The sequence below is a fragment of the Centrocercus urophasianus genome, unplaced genomic scaffold (assembly GCF_019232065.1).
Source record: "Centrocercus urophasianus isolate 14NV4802_14NV808 unplaced genomic scaffold, USGS_Curo_1.0 seq_21, whole genome shotgun sequence".
Taxonomy (NCBI): Eukaryota; Metazoa; Chordata; class Aves; order Galliformes; family Phasianidae; genus Centrocercus; species Centrocercus urophasianus.
This window is the reverse complement of record NW_024884767.1, coordinates 13119871-13137727: the sequence shown is the minus strand read 5'-3', so window position 1 is coordinate 13137727 and position 17857 is coordinate 13119871. Positions and strand designations below refer to the sequence as shown.

Below are 17857 nucleotides of genomic sequence, written 5' to 3'. Positions count from 1 at the left end.
AAGATCTTAGACTGCTTTTGCTGGTGGCTCCTTTCCCTTGAGATTTCACCTCATACTGATCTTTGTTTGTCATCCTCCCCAGTTTATCTGCTCTCCCATAAAATAATGTTCCTAGATCCTTCTCCTTTCCAATTAGTTGAGAGGCTTGTGGCTTCTTTCCATCAGCGTCACCCTTGATGAAATTCCTGGTCCTGCTCTTTCCAAGAGCAGAACAGATTAAGCACTGACCTGAACTCACAGTTGCACAATGATTTGGAGCTACAGGATATAGTTACAGGAAAAACAATGCAGTTTTTTCAGATTTTTCACATTTCAAATATTTTTGTGTGAATTTATTTATTTGTTTGTTTGTTTTTCTGTCATGAGGATATGTGGATAAGTGAGAAAAAAGTTGCAGAATATTATCACTGAGATAGCATCTGCTCCCACGTATTATGGTGCATAGTATGAAACACAGAACCGCCATATTTGTATGGAACAATATAAGTAAAGCTTGTAAAAAAAACTGATCTTTCTGGACGTCAACAAGGCCTTTTATATGCTCTTAAGAGTAAACTCAGGTTGCTTCTGTAATAGAAGCAGCCTCTGCCACTCTTGAGCAGGAAAGAATTAGGACAATTTTCTGCCTCAAGAAGACAGTACAGGGTCCTGAGCCTGTCTTTAGTACAACGGGTATGGTTTCTGAACACGTGAGGCTTCTGTAAAGCTCACATGAGAAGATCCTTCTGCACACAGAATTTACACTGGAATTTGACTGTCCGTTCCACCGTAATATCAGCCATGAACTATATGAAACAGAAGTTTAAAATGACATTAAAACTGGAAAGAAACAAAAGGTAGTGGAAAATTCTTCTCTTTGAAATAATTCAGCTTTCTTTTTATTACATGATTTTTTCTTTTGGGTTTTCTCTCTTGCTTATGTTTGCATAGTAAGAAGGGTTTTTTTGAAAAAAAACTCATGTTAAAATATATTTATTTCAAATCATGCTGCTCTTACTGCATTTTTCATTGTTAAGTATACAACAAGATTTCAAAAGGTTAAGTTCTATGAGGCCTTGTTTTAGGTAACATTATATTAATGAGTACTATATTAATGAGTACTAAAATAAATGAAAGCTCTGTGGAAACAAGAGTCGTATAACACACAGTACCTTCATCTGCATTTCCTTTAAGGCTTTTAGTAACTAAAAGAAAGCTCTCAATGTTCAAGGAGGTAGTTTCTCATAAGAAAATGATAGACTGTTTACAGCATTAGAGCACTGTCCAAACATTTTCTCTGTTTATTCAATTACCATTAACAAGGCCTTGTTAGATGTGCAAACAAAAACCCAATTAAAAGAAAAAGTAATAAATCACTTCACCTCACCAGAGTTTAGTCGTGTATCACTAAAGCATATCAGAACTATGGTATTGAAATAATACACAATGCTACAGGCAATTAAATACAAAACAAAGCAAAACAAATCTTATCCAAGGAAAAGCTGGGGAAGTACAATAAAAAAGAAGACCTAAATGAAACTTCCAAGCAGGACTGTTCTACATTTATGTCCTTAAAGGAGGCACAAAGATTGTATCTGCTCATTTGGAGAAATCTATAATGAAATATCACTTCTTGCGTATCCTTCCTTCATGAATTTTTCCTTAATTTAGCAAATATACCCTTTTTACTGAAAACAGGTTCCTTATTGTTTCTACTGAACTTCTCACTAGTTACAACCCAGAAAACACTGTTAGCAATACTAGCACTATTACCAGACAGCATGTTTGATGTGGACTTGTACAATTGACTGTTTAGAAGTCAGTAGAAACTGTGCTAACGGCAGAACATTCAGCCCACTTTACAATAGAGCACAGGTAGGATTTAAAGCATGATCTGTAAGATTAAAAGTGGGAAAAACATTTTGGTAATAATCTGTCCCCACTGGCTCAAAGGCAGCAGGCTAGCTTGCTTTCCAGTCTGAACATGGCTCTTTACCATCAAAGGACAGAACCCAGTGATTTCCTACACAAAATTTAATTCCCACTTCCTAGACCTAAAGCTGGGGTTAGGGGAGGATATTTTCTGATAATAAAGGAAACAGATTTATTAAAGAATCATATAAGTTATATATCTATTTCATGTTTTACTATGGCTGGCAGCCAAAATAAAATGTATACATCTGCTTCAGAGTAGAATTCAAAGGATGTAGAGAACTAAGGAAATCTAAATCTCTCCACAGAGAAGCAAGAAATCTGTTGACTTCTGAAGTCTTCAGTCTACGAAGTAAATATTAAACTAACTAAATTCAGCATTATCTTACCTCACAATTTACTTTCAGCCTTATTTTTTTCTTTTCAAGTAAAATAAGAGCACTCTTTCATCATACATGAATGAGCTATTTGTTTTAATAGAAGAAAATGCTTTCATTCTATTTCAAATAATTCCTTTTGGAATACTTCTGTATGACCATCATTTTATTCTTTCTAAATTAGAATGGTGTTCATTCACTGCTGTTGTTGCAAAGTCTACAGATTCAGTTCTTCTTAGAAAACTTATGTCAGACCTCCTTACTGACACTGATTTTTCTTTGGAATCCAAATTCAAAAATGTTTTTAAAAAGTGAAATAAAATGTAATCACTGCATTCTGAAGTAGGTCTGAAATATGTCTGAATTTTACTGTTTGTTTGTTGTTTTTTGGTTACCTCAATAATATTCTCAGTTAGAATGGAAGAGGGGAAACAAATAGTTCTTCACAAACTATGACATGTGCACATACAATCCAGGGTATTAAATAAACATGGATTCAAGATTTAATAATGATGATAGTTCTGTATAAAATCATCCCTCTAGTGGTGAACACAGAATTATCACTCTTGCCCACAGAAGCAGGGTGTACAATGTGGAAGGATATAAGGAAAATTCTAATTGTTCTTTTAAGTTTCAAATTTTTGTCGTATTTCAGTCATTTTAGAAATGTATTGTCAGTTGTCCAGTCCTTTGTTTTGTTAGCTGATTAGCTCATTCCTCATTCTGCTCACATCTTCTCTCCTAAAAGAAAAAACAAAACTCACTTTAAATAAAAACAAAGAATTTTCAATACAACAGTTTTCTAAGCCTTGGATTCACTTCTTAATGTTGCTGCTGACAGGCAGCTGTGTCTGGGACGTACCAGCTAGCTCTAAATTTCATTTCTGAGACTCTTTATGTGATCTTTTAGTCATAAAACTCCTTATCTGATAATATAGCCAAACCTGTATCTGAGAACATAGTCCAAAAACTATCAAGTTGAACAGCTTGAGTATCTTGATCATACAAAGATAATTGCAGAGTGGTATTTAAAGCAAATACAGTAACAGAAATACATTGTCTTACAGCTTGTTTTCCAGGCAAAATGTTTCTTTTTTTTGGGGGGGATAGGAAGGAGTGTTGATGTTGTGGGTTTTTTTAATTATTGTTTTCTGTATGTTCTCTATTCTTACAGTAACACATATCTGGACAAATTTCTTTGCTCCCCCTTGAGTGGACTGTTTCCAGTGGGATCTTAATTTCCATCTTCACACAAGCATCTCCCCAAATACCAGTTCAGGGAATAGCTCTGTGGGTTCTGAAATGGACTGAGATGGAGTTCTAAGTATCCCTGGGACCTACCTTGTTGAAAGTACCCATGTCTCACAAGAACTGAGGAAAGATGTGGGTAAAGTTTACTGTTACAGAAGCAGCATCAAATAAAAGACATAGGCATCATTTTATCTATTCTCCTTTCACTTACTGAACAGTCTTAATCTTTAGCTATGAAGTTCTTTTCTCTTTTGCCCTTCTGATTCTCCTTCCCATTCCAATGTAGAGAAGTGACTAAGTAATTTTGGAATGGTTTACCTTACAGCCAGAGTTAAACTAGCACAAATTGATTTTCAGACCATTATGATATCTAGGGTTGAAAGTGCCATGCCTATTGTTGGTCCTTGCTTCCAGTGAAAATGGCTTAGGATAAGTTTTTTGTGATACTCTTCAGAATATCCTTAAGATTATCAACAGTTGCACACAGGAAAAAGTTGATTCACCTGCATGATGCAAAAGGCTCTACAGCACTCCTCAAGAATTGGCCTTTGACCAGAAGAAACTCTTCCTTCAGAGGCTAGCCCTTAAATGAGCCCAGGGAAGTGTCATGTGGGAAGCACAAGTGAACTGCTTGCACCTGTGCTTCCTGGGCCATCCAAATGCTGGTGCCCACGTGAGTTGTACAGAAGCAGAACATTCAAATACAAAGACAAAATACAAATACAAATGAGAGGACCATGATTTACACAGGTTTTGTGCCTATATGCAGCAATTTCTACTAAAAAAAAATGTAGCCTACTTTGGAGCAATTTTTTAAAATATTGTCTTAATTCAGATAACAGGTATGAAGAGAAAAAAATACAATAAACATGGAAATAACAAGTGAGACTATTTCCATTATCTAACTGTTTTTCAGAAGTGTTGAAGAACAGCAAAGAAATGTAACACTTAACATTGCTAAGAATGACACCTAAGGCAGCAGTAATTTCATGTAAGGCAAATCCTCCAAACCTGTTGATACCAGTTGCACCCAAGCAGTGCAATTTTTTTTTTTTTTTTTTTTTTTTTTTTTTTGTGGGTTGTTTTTTTTTTTTTTTTCAGCAATTTAGGAGAGTATTCAAAAAATTGAATTCTGAACCCATTTCAGAAATTTGGTGTTTTTCCTTTTTTTCTTCATTAAATATCACATCAGTATTTTCATCAAAACACTAAAACCTAGCGCAGAAATACCTAGTGCCCCCAGAATACTGACTCCTCTTGAATGTGCTATGAATGGAAATCTGTGTGAGTGATCTGTTAGCACAGCTTCCAAGCCCACTTCCTCTCTTCCCCATCTCTTCACAATGACAACAGCTTTGTTCAAAGCTTTGTTACAATTTCAGCATCCTAAAGGAGCCAAATCAACCTTTGTGTTGATGATGGCCTACAACCTTATTGAGGTGACTTTTGCTTTGCCTCTTAGAAAATTTACCTAAAGTTCAGTTCAGGACTAGGTAGACATAATGAGAATCATTACCTGTTTAAAAGAAAAATGTTTATTTCCTCTTCAGGAGGTACCTTACTGAAGAATGTGAATTGGGGTGCCTGTAGGTTAGATCATTGTTATCATAGAGGTAACTCTACTAAGAACTGTAAAAAACAAACAAACAAACAAAAACAAACAGAAACCACCTAACAAGGTCTAACAATGTTAGAAACTGCAAAGGAGTTCCTTTACATTTTTCTTCCTGAAAAAAATAATCTCTTCCAATGTGTTTGACATACTGTACTTCCTTATATTTCTCAGTACTGCAAAGCTAAGACTGGAAAAGTAATGTTTCTGAGGGAAAAAAAAGAAGAAAAAAAAAAGCCAATCTAAACTTTACAAGCCCTGCAGAAATTCATGACCCCTTCAAGGAGAACAGAGAGGCTACTCCCTAAATATGCTTCCCATGCACTTTCTGAGCACACATAAGTAAAGCAGTCAAGTTACCATTGTGTACAATTGTGCACAAGGCCCCAGAGAGTCCAGGAAGGACACTGGGAACCAACAGCAGTAATTCAGTATTATCCCTACACCATGACTTTCCATTATGGTTTATTCTTCATCTCCTTTGGCAGGACAGCCGTGCTGCTGAGTGAATTGGTAATGCTGCCCTCTAGTTCACACCCAGATATGCAGCTCTCTGATAGCAATGCATCCCGGGCTCTCACTGTCAGAGTACTAGCTCCTTTGAAGGCTTCCTCTGCCCCATAAAGTCTCACCCATGCATCGCCCAGGTACCCACCTCCTCCTATGGCTTTTATCCCTCTGCAACTCCTTACATCTCTCCGCTAGTTCTCCTGGCATAATACACATGTCTGGGGGAGGCAGGGCAGAGATCTTCATGTCTGTAGAAATGGCCATTACTTGATTTTGCATCCTCAGGCTGCTCTGAAATATAAAGCAAGAAGATACAGTAACCAGATAAATTCCCCAGCCTCTTCTCAGAAAGTTACTTGAAAAGCACATTAAATTTTCTTGATCTTGACTTTTCCTTTTTTAGAAAAGAAGAAGACCAAAAATAGACTTTCTGATTACAGTGCGAAACCTATAAAGGGAATGCTTATTAGTTTGTGTAGCTCTGCCAGCCCAGAGATGAAATGAGTCATTGAAGTGTCAGAACGTTGCATCTACTGCTTTTTCACTGCTCTGACAGAGAATTATTATCATCTGCATGATGTTCTAGTTGGAGGACACCTAATACCAGAGGCCATTGCTACCAAAAACTTACTGGCTTTTGGCCAAAGGCTTCAAAGACAACTGAAACAGAGCATGCAAGACTCTTTCTTGTTATTTGGGGTAGACAAATATAAATAATCTTCTTAATTAAACACAGTGAGGAAATGAAGATGCTAGGACCTCAGTGCTGATCCCTGAAATAAGCACTTCACCAGTTATTTCAGCAATGCCAGGATTTCAAAATGGAACAGGGAATTGATGTACCATACGATAGAGGATTATGGGTGTAAAATGTACTTAAACAGCCTGTACAGTAAAATATCACACTTCAGTATACTCAGTTTGGCTGTTTGTTGTTTATAAAAACTAAAAATAAATACGTAAGACGCTTCCAATAGGTAGCATGCCATTTCTATTTCTCCCATGGGAAATAAACTTTATTTGACAGAGAGCAGTGGCTTTTTGGGGAAGAAAAGAAAAAAAAAGTGCAGACATAAACTGTATGTACTGAGGCATGAAGTCACATATTTAGAAGACTAGAGCTACCAGCACAGGAAACTGTTTTCCAGAGCTTTTTTAAGAACAGAGCCATAGGAATACAGGTCTGGAAGGAGGAAGTGTTGCCTACAGAAAATATCTGTGCAATTTATGGGTACACTGCTACATCTAAGAATATGTGCCTGTGGAGGAAAAAAAAGAAGACAAAAAAAGTAATTTTCCAGTGAATGGTAAAAATGGGGGAGGGTTCCACCATTATCTCCAGTGAAACTCAAAGAATGGACCCTGGGACCACGTCTCCCTTTTTTGAGTTGGGAATTTCAGTAGACATCTTGACTAAGTGGGTGAAGATTGAAATGTGTGCTCCCTGCACATCTCTGCCATTGACCAGCTCACTGTTTGTAAATCCACTGGCACTGCAGTTGTCACAATGTGCTTTTTTTGTTGTTTTTTTTTTGTGTTTGTTTTTTATTTTGTCCTGCCAGGCAGGATGTGATCTCAGCTGGGAATCCTGGAACTACAGTGAAATAAATGACTTAATGATTCAGAACAGAAAAATAAATCAACCTCTCCCTTCTTTCCCAGAGACTCAAGCAAAGGATGCCATATATCGCTCCCAAACCGTGTATATTCTAAGAAAGCTACTAAACTAAATGGGCCATTTCCCACCTTCATTCCCTCTAAGAGACTACCAAACAGCAAAACCTTGCTCCAACAAATGACTAAAAGAAAATAACACCGAGTTTCTGTCCTTGTACTGAATTCCTACCTTTACATTGCGTTGAGATCTTAGGAACAGATCTCTCCTTACCTGGCAGACTTTCCAACAACTATGCTCATCTAGCATAAAGACAGCTACATCCTACTTTATTTATCAACTGAACTTTTAATATATTAGGAGAAAAAAATGTTATGGACAGTTCAAAAGAATGTCATCCAGACTAAACTTGATTTCAATTCATTTTGGTGAATGAGACTGAATATGCAATGGGGTACTTGGGATTGGTCCCGAGATTTTTGGTCATACCATATATCCCCAATGAAGTGATGACACTGTTAATAGCTGATCTAAATGTACAGTTACAAAGTGCAGTAGAAATTACAATAGGTAGAATGTTACTGTAAATAAACAAATAAGTGAATTGCATGACTAGGTAATAATAAGATGAATTCTGTTTACACAAAATTTGCAGAGAAATAACTTAATAGGTAAGTGTTAACATTTTGGGTGGGTACTGGAATCATAGGATTTCAAAGTAAAAAGCTGTAGCAAATACATAATTTAGGGTAGTAAGTACATAAACCTCAAGTAAAAAGTGGCAGGAAAGAGAAAGAATGACAGCTCAGGTTCTCTGCTCCATCTCTAATACTACAGAAAATTCAGTATGAACACTATTCTTTTTTAGATAATCAAATATAGGCACACACTGTCCCAGCTCTGACTATCTCTTAAATAAAAAACAAACAACAGCAAAAACAGAAAAGTATCAACACAGCAAAATGCAGAAATAAAGAGAAATATAGAGTTGATGCTTACTGTTACTAAGATCCTAAAGGGCTGTATCTACTGGATTTAATATTTACAACTCTATATAGGCAAAAACAGTTATTACTATTTTTCTGCAGATGATCGTGGGTCAATACTTATTTTGCAGATATTTGTTATGTTAATCTGTACTTGCTGTCATAATCATTGAGGAGCAGTAATAGATCAGCCATAACTGAATGCACTTTCTAGTAGCAGTGAGTGTCTCAGTGTCTCATGCTTAATGTATTTATTTATAACTTGCTACTTTTGGAAAATTTCTCCCCAAAAAAAGTCTAAGTGAGAGTAACTTTCAGCTTTGATTCATCTCCGGTTAGGGAGGAAAAATGCAAGCAGTCATTTGGAAAGACAGAACAGCTGTTTATCAGTTTTACATACTCTGATTAAACCTGCCATTGAAACTGGGGGTTTATAAAAAGTCTAGTAAAAGAATACCCTGTTGTAGCTTAAACCCCAGAGCCACAAGCAATCACATGGAATTGTCTAACAAAATGTAGCTTGTAACACAGAACTGTTGTTGACAATCTTATTTCTATTTTCACACCCTTATGTTTTCTTAATTCCAAAACGGATGACAATCTAGCCATTCTGTGTATTCAAGTACCCACTGAATAACTTCCCATTGGGGATTCCCACTTGAATTTGGCCTGACAGCTTCAAGGCATGGTGAACCATGTTTGCCATTCTTTAAATAATGACTTTGACTGTCATAAGTAGTCTCATTAGAAATTAAATCATCATTCTCCAGCTACAGCTTTAGGGCAGGTACTGCATCTTGGCCACTCTACGCTCTCTCACCCTACAGCGGCTATATAATGTCAGAACTAATAAAACAAGAAGCTAGCTTTCTGCTACAGTCACTGACTCAGGAAGACTTTGCCAACCCAAGGTTTGCAACTAAAGGTTTGCAACGCTTGGAATAATCGGTTTAGAGATGAGTATGGAGAAAGAAAAAATTTTACTAAAGAAAGAAGGAAGACCAGAAATATAAATACTCTATACCTGTAAAAAAGTACTTTCATGCCCTTTTTGCAAAGATATTTATTTATTAATATCTACTTTTATTATCTTTACATGCAAACTGAGGAAAAATTACACATAGATCACTGAAGAAGGGCCAATGAAACTGAAAAATCCTGAATGTTTTCATAACACTGCAAGGCTAGAGGGAGTAAGGATTTTCTTCTGATCATCTTATCCAATTCAAAGCATGTTTTTCTTTCTAACAGGTGTAAAGACTAACCTAGCAAGGCACTTTGTGAATAAAACTCAAATTTCCTTCTCTGCCTTTTTTTTTTTTTCCCATTTCTGTATCTAATTAGCAATTTTATGAATATGTATTAGTAAGGACAGGAGCTAGCTTCAGTTTTTCAAAGTTATTATTAACACGCTTAATATGATCAGGTGCCATTTGTTAATAGGTCAAAAAGTTTCCAGATGAATAAATGATCCTTGTTGGTAAAAGATCCAAGAGACATCAGTCCTTCTCCATTCTTATTATATGTTTTGATGTCACAAAAGGTCTTCTGATCATTTAGAAATTGCACAGGTTTTATGCATCTACAATAGAAGCGATTGGTGTTTTCTATCTGGATAGCAGTGTTAATTGTGTGATTATTAAAGCTAATAAGATTATTACATTTATTGCTATAAATGTTACTTCTAATAGCGCTGTTATTTTACTGCAGTTGTCAAAAAGTCCAAAAAGTGTGCATGAAGAAAGGTAAACACGGAACAGAATTTTGCTCTGGACCATTCAGAACTCAGACCTCTGAAAAAGCTTTTGTTTGAGCACCTATACAACAGAACCTCCTCACAGTATATCTCTGCAGGTGAGTCTGAAACAAAATATCCAACTTCAGTTTTCACCAAGTATCCTTCACCTTTATGTCCCACTCTGAGAGCAATGAAGAAAGAAGGAGATTTCTCCACACATCTAAATAGCTGAAAGTTCACAGTTCCACAAAAAAATGAGGCAACCTTTCTGCTTGGAAGTCTGCTGCCGTCCTGAGTACCTAAACTCCCAATTCCTGGCCAGAATGGATGCAACAAAAGACAGAATACTGCGCAGAGAAATGTTTTGAGCTGCACAGAACATGTTCCTTTGGATTTCATTTGAACCCCACTGTGCTGGCAATGTTTTGAGATATGCATCGTTGGCCTAGCAGATATGCTTAGTCCTAAGGTGGACAGAACATTTGAGAACAGAGGAGTTGAAAATGAAATGATTATACAGTTCATGAGCTATTCAGTGCTCTCTGCATGCCAAGATTCTGTTCAACTACAAATCTACAAAAGGCTCCGCTCCCCTGCAAAACATCACAAACATTCTTTGCCACTTTTCCAAATTTTCATTTGTTCCAGAAAAGCATACTTCATACTTGCGTAGCGCATGCAGAAGGTAAGATAAACATACATAATGGATACACATTACACATATATATATATGTACGTATGTATATGTATATAAAGGTTTTAGCAAAGATGTGCTTGCCCACCTTAAGTGCCAAAAGGTATTTGACAGATATCTTTGATTTTAAACTGTGATTCAATGATTGAATATTAAGTAGAAGCTTTCTCTCTATAATTGTTATCTATTGAGAATGCATTTTTCTCCTTGAAGAAGAAGGCAACTCTTATATTATAATACTAAGAAATCAGGCTTTGGTTTTAGCCTGCTACAGCTGCACTCACACCAAAGAAGTATATGGCTGCTCATTCCTGTGGACAGCTTAATCTAAAAACCTAGCCACCCTCACTTAGCTCACTTTCATGTTGTTCATGGAGTTCTCTGCATTTCTATCTTTGGTCTGGCTTTACAGTAGCAAAATTAAATCTAAATATTCTATTCTAATTATGCTAGACATAGTAGTTAGACCTTTTACAAGATTTCTGTGCTGTAACCAGGAGAATGTACAAAGGATTAGTGACTGGACAAGAAAACATTAAAAAGTCTTGAGAATCTGTGTTCTCCTTTTTGTTCCACTAATTAGACAAACTAAGCCACAACAGAGACATTTTACAGGTGATAAAAGGTGGAAGCAGGCCTCAACTACACCTCTGGGTGATATCTCGGCTAATATGAAGGCCAAGGTTTAAGGCCTAACCAACATTAGAATTTGAGTTTGGATTTACCAGAATTGAAATTTTACAGTGGTATCTTGAAGCTTCATAACACTGGGAGAAAGGTGTTGAAGCTGAACTTCTAATTTAGCATTGTGAACACTGGAGTTTTGCTCTGCCCAGCACTGTTCAATTCTCGTGCAATTTGGAGAGAGAAGATGAGCTACTCTCCACTTTGGTGTGCTGCCTCAATCTCTAACTTTTCCTAGCTAGATATGCTGAATGAGCAAAAGCACAGAATGCAATTCTCAGAGATAGTGTTTATATATGTGGCACATCTGTAGGGTGAAATAGCACCACTAAAATTTGAATAGTATCTCAAACGAAGATAAACGAATCCATGTTTCAACACTATGTAAAAGCACACAGCACGGAATGAGTTATTCTAAAAATCAAACCCAGAATATATTGCATCCAAGCATCATTTGCCAGTGTTCTTGCCTACGACACCTGACTAAAACTTCTGGACAACACTTTCCTCAGTGAGGAGGTATGAGCTCTATGAGAAAAACTCTATGAAAAGATGCAGCCTCTGAAAAATGTAACAGAAGCTTGAATTAGCTGAAGCCTGGAGCATGCTGCAAGTCCTTGATTTATAGGGAGAGGGGGATCACAGTAAAAGGTCTGTTCCTGATTTCAAGGACTCACATGCTGACAACGGAATAAAATGGAGATTGGAGCAATTCAACTTATATTCAACAACATAGGCTATAGTGCTAGAATTGCAAGACTGGACTCTTAGGGGCACTGTCATCATTTAGGTCAGACAAACTCTGATGATTATGAGAAAAGCCAGCTGAGTAATGAAACATCCAACACAAGCACTGAAAACCAGTGACAGTAACTGCTATTGCATTATTACAGGTGATGATAAATCATGGCATCAGTGATTTACGATTTAGTTCCTAACTTGCAGTTGTATCTCAAGTCTTAGTCTGGGAGCTACACTCATGGTTAATTTGTGGTCACCCCATAAATCATAGAATCATAGAATCACCAAGGTTGGAAAAGACCTAAAAGATCACCCAGTCCAACCGTTCACCTATTCCCAATAGCTCCCACTAAACCATGTCCCTCAACACAACATCCAGCCTTTCCTTGAACACCCCCAGGGTCGGTGACTCCACCACCTCCCTGGGCAGTCCATTCCAGTGCCTGACCACCCTTTCTGAAAAGTAATACTTCCTCATGTCCAGCCTGAATCTTCCCTGCCGTAGCTTGAAAATAAATAAAATGTAAATAAATGTAAAAAACGTAAAAAAATGTAAATAAAATACACTGAAGTTGTTTAAGGTTAAGAAAGTAGATATTTTGTGCTGTTGATACAATAATAGATGTTTCTGGACATATTCATTACTATATAGCTGAATTGACACATTTGGACCTTGTTCACCTATCTTTTTTGCATGGGTCTTAGAAGACCTAACACAGTAGCTCTCCCTAACACAATAAAACATCAGTTGTATTTATATTCAATTCAATTATTCAGAAAAGTAGTGAAATTCCAAATGGTGAAGAACTGAAAAGAAAGAAGAATATTTATAAATGGAATTCTTAAACTCAATTAAATGAATCAGTATAACTAACAAACCTCTATAACAAACGCCTAAACATAAATATGCTTGTGTAAATATACAGAGTAAAGCCACAGTATAGCACATTAAACACCTTCTGTCCAAACGAAAATGAAGGTGGAAGTAAAAACAGCCATACAGGTCTTAATATTAATAAACATTAGTTTATAGAATCATAGAATTTCCTTAAAGCATTCCCAGCCCTTCCGGACTCTCATGCCCTCCAGAACTGCCTCCGAAAGAGGCCAAAGTCTGCCCTCCGGATGTCCAGGGTGGCAGCTCTGCTGACTCCCCTCCATGGTTCAACAGTAATAAAAAATCCAGCATCTTGTGATCATTCTGTCCTAGACAGCCTCCAATCTTAACATCTCCCACAAGACCTTCTCTGTTAACAAACAGTAGGTCTAGGATTTTGCTTCCCCTCTTTGGCTCCTTCACCAGCTCTGTGTCAGGAAATTATCTCCCACACACTCTAGGAACCTCTGGGACTTTCTGCTGTCTATAATTCCAGCAAATGTCTGGGAAGTTTAAGTCCCCACGAGAACAAGGGGTAGATAACTTGAGACCTCTCCCAACTGTCTACGAAGTGTTTTATTCACCTCTTTATTAACCATCCTGGTTGGGTGGTCTGTAGCAGACTCCCACGATAATGTCAGTCTTATTGGCCTTCACTTTTACTCTGACCTTTAAGTATGATGTAAACTGTATAGAGTAAGAGGTGGGTATTAATCTGGTTTCAGCCAGAAATAAATTTTCTTCACAGTGGCTTGTGCAATGTTTGGATTTAGGAGAAAAATAATGTTGATAACATATCAGTATTTTAGGACTTGTCAAGAGGTACTTTCACAGTACCAAGGACTTTTTTGTTTTTCATGATGTGCTGCCAGCAAGGAGGAAGCTGGGAGATAACAGAAACAGGACAGCTGACAGAAACTGGCCAAGGAGATACCCCATAACATGGAGCATTATGCAGATTAATAACTTGGGGCAATTGGCTGGGAGATGGGTACTGCTGAAGCAGTGGTGGTGAGCCTTTGCATTGTGAACCACTTTTGTATATTCTATTATTATTATTATTACTATTATTATTATTATTATTTAATTGCCTTTTCTGTCCTATTAAACTGTGTTTATCTCAACTCACAAGTTACACCTTTTTCCAATACTCTCTCCCCTCTCACTGAGGAGGGAGTGAGGAAACAGCTGGTCTGGTGCTATGCTTAGTGTGTACCCTAAGTGCTTCTCCCGGATCCAGTATCATTCCTTTCATCGGTTTCTTATAATAGTATGGGGAGATTCAAGCTAGAAAATGTTGTTATTAGTGCAGTGATAATAACTTTTCACTGGATAGCAGAATTTGAGCTAGAAAAAGTCTTTGTTCCACCTTTTACAGTAGAAGTAAGCAAGCAAGGAACTCATTTCTTTCACATCACTTCAGAAAGATGCTAGGACTTAAAACAATCACCTTGCAAATGTGATCAGTGCTATGACATCTTAAAATAGGTAAGAAACACTAGAAAAAGCCAAGGGCAAGGTATGACAAACATCCTTGTGATCTTGAAGAATATGGACCTGGCAAAGAGTAGGGTCAGGACCCTAACCTTTGGGAGAGCAAACTTTAGGCTGTTTAAGGAATTACTGGGTGAGATCTCCTGGAAAGCTGTCCTTAGAGACAAAGGAGTGGGAGAAAGCTGACGACTCTTTAAAGATACACAAAAGAGCACAAGAACTCACCTTCTGTCTGAATAAGAAAACAGACAGGGGATGTAGGAAACTCGCATGGCTAAGGACCTGCAGGTCAGACTGAAGGAAAAGAAGGGATTGTGCTGGCTGTGGAAACAAGGGTGTGTCACCTGGGGATAATACAGGGATGCTATCCAGACTTGGAGAGAGAGGATTTAGGGAAGCCAAGGCATAGATGGAATCGAACTTGGCAAGAGATGTTAAAAACAACAAGAAGAAGAGTTTCATTGGCCAGAAGAGTCAGGCCAGAGAAAGCATGCCTTCTTTGGTAAATGAGAAAGGAGAAGTGACTACAATAGATATGGAAAAGGCTGAGGTATTGAATGAGTTTTTTGCTTTGGTCTTCACTGGCAGCCAGGATTCCTGTATTTCTCACACTGAAGCCTGCATTCCTGAACCTCTAGGTTGGAACTGGGAAAGTAAATCAACCTCAACCCCCTTGCTGTAAGGGCAGAGCAAGTCCAAGACCACCTCAACAGACTGAATGTGTGTAAGTCTATGGGCCAGATGACATGTATCCCAGGATCCCGGAGGAAGTGGCTGATGTGGTTGCTGAGCCACTCTCTGTCATCTTTGAAAAGTCATGGCTCTCAGGCAAGTCCCTGGGAATGGAAAAAAGGAAATGTCACTCCTGTTTACAAGAAAGGGAGCAAGGTAGACTGAGGGAAATACAGGCTGGTGAGCCTCACCTCTGTGCTTGGGAAGATCATGGAACAGGTCCTCCTAATAGACATGGTAAGGCACATGAGGGATGAGTGCGTGATCCAAGATAGCCAGCATAGCTTTACCAAGGGTAGGTTGTGCCTGACCAATCCGGTGGCCTTCTATGACGGAGTGACAGCATTTGTGGACAAAGAAAAGGTAACCACTGTCATCTACCTGGACTTGCACAAGACCTTTGACATGGTCCCCCACCACATCATTATCTCTAAATTGGAAGGGACTATTCGGCGGATAACGAATTGGTTGGAAGGCCATAAACAAATAGTTGTAGTGAATGGTACTGCATTCAGGTGGAGGCAGGTAATAAGCAGTGTCCCTCAGAGGTATATCTCAGGACCAGTGCTCTTCAAAATCTTCATCATGACATCAATAATGGACACAAGTGCACCCTCAGTAAGTTTGCCGATGACACCAAGTTCAGTGGTGCGGTTGGCACATTAGAAGGAAGGGATGCCATCTAGAGGGACCTTGACAAACTTAAAAAGTGGGCCCATGTGAATTTAATGAGATACAGCAAAGTAAAGTGGAAGATTTTGCACTTCAGTCAGAGTATATGCATACAGAATAGGATAAAAACTCCTTGAGAGTAGCCCTGCAGAGAAGGACTTGGTGATCCTGGTAGATGAAAACTGAAAGTCAGAAGTGTTTTCTTGAAACTCAGAAGACCAATGGTATCCTGGGCATCATCAGAAGAGGGGTGGCCAGCAGGGACAGGATTGTCCCTCCCTACTCTGCCCTCATCTGGAGTACTGTATCCAGGTCTGGGGACCTCAATACAGGAAAGATGTGGAGCTGTTGAAGAGGGTCCAGACAGGACCCCTCCTATGCAGGCAGGCTGAGACTTCATTGCAGCCTTCCAGTATTTAAAAGGGAATTATAAATAGGAGGAGAATCAACTTTTTACAAGGGTAGACAGTGATAGGACAAGAAGGAATGGTTTTAAGCTCAAGGAGGAAAGGTTTAGATTGGATGTCAGGAGGAAGTTCTTTGCAGATGGAGTGGTGAGGTGTTGGAACAGGCTGCCCAGAGAGGCTGTGGATGCTCCATCCCTGGAGGTGTTCAAGGCCAGGTTGGATGGGGCCCTATAAGTAAACTGGTCTAGTACTAGATCTGGAGATTGGTGGCTCTGCCTGTGGCAGAGGGTCTGAAACTTGAGATCCTTGGGTCCCTTCTAACCCAAGCCATTCTATGTTACTGTGACTCTACGATCCTTAGAAAACAATGATGTCTGCATCTCGTATTTCCAAAGGTCTTGATAGTACATGCTACAAAGAGTGAGAAAAGAAAACAAGATTGCAGTGTTCCCTAACAATTCACCTTTTAAACAAGGTGAATGTGAAGGACACATTTTTGAGTGCTGGATATGTGTTTGGTGGGTAAGCAGGGTTGGTGCAGCAGTTAGTATTGCTACCTGCCAGCATGTGTCACTTTCACAGGCTGCTGACAAAGAGCAACAGTGACAGAGAAGCTTATGCCCCAACTTCTGAGCCTTGCAGTCTGAAGCTCAGCAGGTGAACAACTGAGATTGAAGGTAGTATCCCTTAACACACTGTGTTATGAGCGTAGCAGTTCCTAAGCTGACTCGAGCGTCATTTTTCCATTTTGCTTCTGGAGATTGTCAGAGGAGCGAAGGGACATGTGGTCCTCATAGCTAACAAGATCTTGGCTATCTAATGCCTTACTTCAGCTAGCTAGATTGTTCAGCACCATTTGCTTGTAAAGGTAAATACAAAGGGTTGGTTATAGCAGCTGCTGCTGGTTCTACATTCACAAGGACAATCAAGGTAGCAGAAGCTACCTTTTACATTCTCCTCTTTAGCAACAGAAGAAAGAAGCCCAACTTCTAAGCTCTCAGCTGGCCATTTGTCCCAGATACTTATTGTAAGATAGCTTTTGATTTTATCTGATATCCTGCCATTTAGTGTCTGTGTTTTTTCTAAGCATGTGCCATGTTGTTCAGATATTAGTTTTATCTCCATTCAGCAGGAAATGTCCAGCACATGAAACTTAATGAGGACAAAGTTAATCCGTGTGAGCAAAGTCCCTACGGAATCAAAGAAGGCATTCAGGTGTGTAATCATATGACTGTTTGTCCATTGAAAACTAAAGTAAGATTGGTTTGAAATTTCTTACAGTGATGCTCCAGCATGAATCTGCAGGACTTAGAGAAAAATAAAATCCATAGGAGGCAGTTAAATAGTGACAACACTTTCACATTTTCACATAATGGTCTTAATGTATTTTAAGTGCTTCTTTACTGAAATCGTGTGTACCTAAAATGTGTATAGATTTACTGTTTTGTAAAGCCTCAAAAGCTATTTTCCCTTTGCCAAACAAAACTCACATCTTCTAACATCAGTTTGTTTTGATAGCATAATCTACTCCCAGTGCAAAAAGAATTAGTTTTTGC

The 17857-nt window shown here is 38.3% G+C and overlaps 1 long non-coding RNA gene across 1 annotated transcript in view; it reads right to left on the bottom strand.

Annotated features, from left to right (window-relative positions):
- Positions 1-962: 962 nt before the first annotated feature.
- LOC122162537 overlaps positions 963-17857 on the bottom strand; it is a 40468-nt gene continuing 23573 nt past the window's right edge. Inside the window, exons 3-4 of the long non-coding RNA XR_006169579.1 lie at positions 5807-5952; positions 963-3029 (exon numbers count right to left, since the gene is read on the bottom strand). This is a non-coding gene — a long non-coding RNA (uncharacterized LOC122162537). The remainder of the gene's footprint in view (positions 3030-5806; positions 5953-17857) is intronic.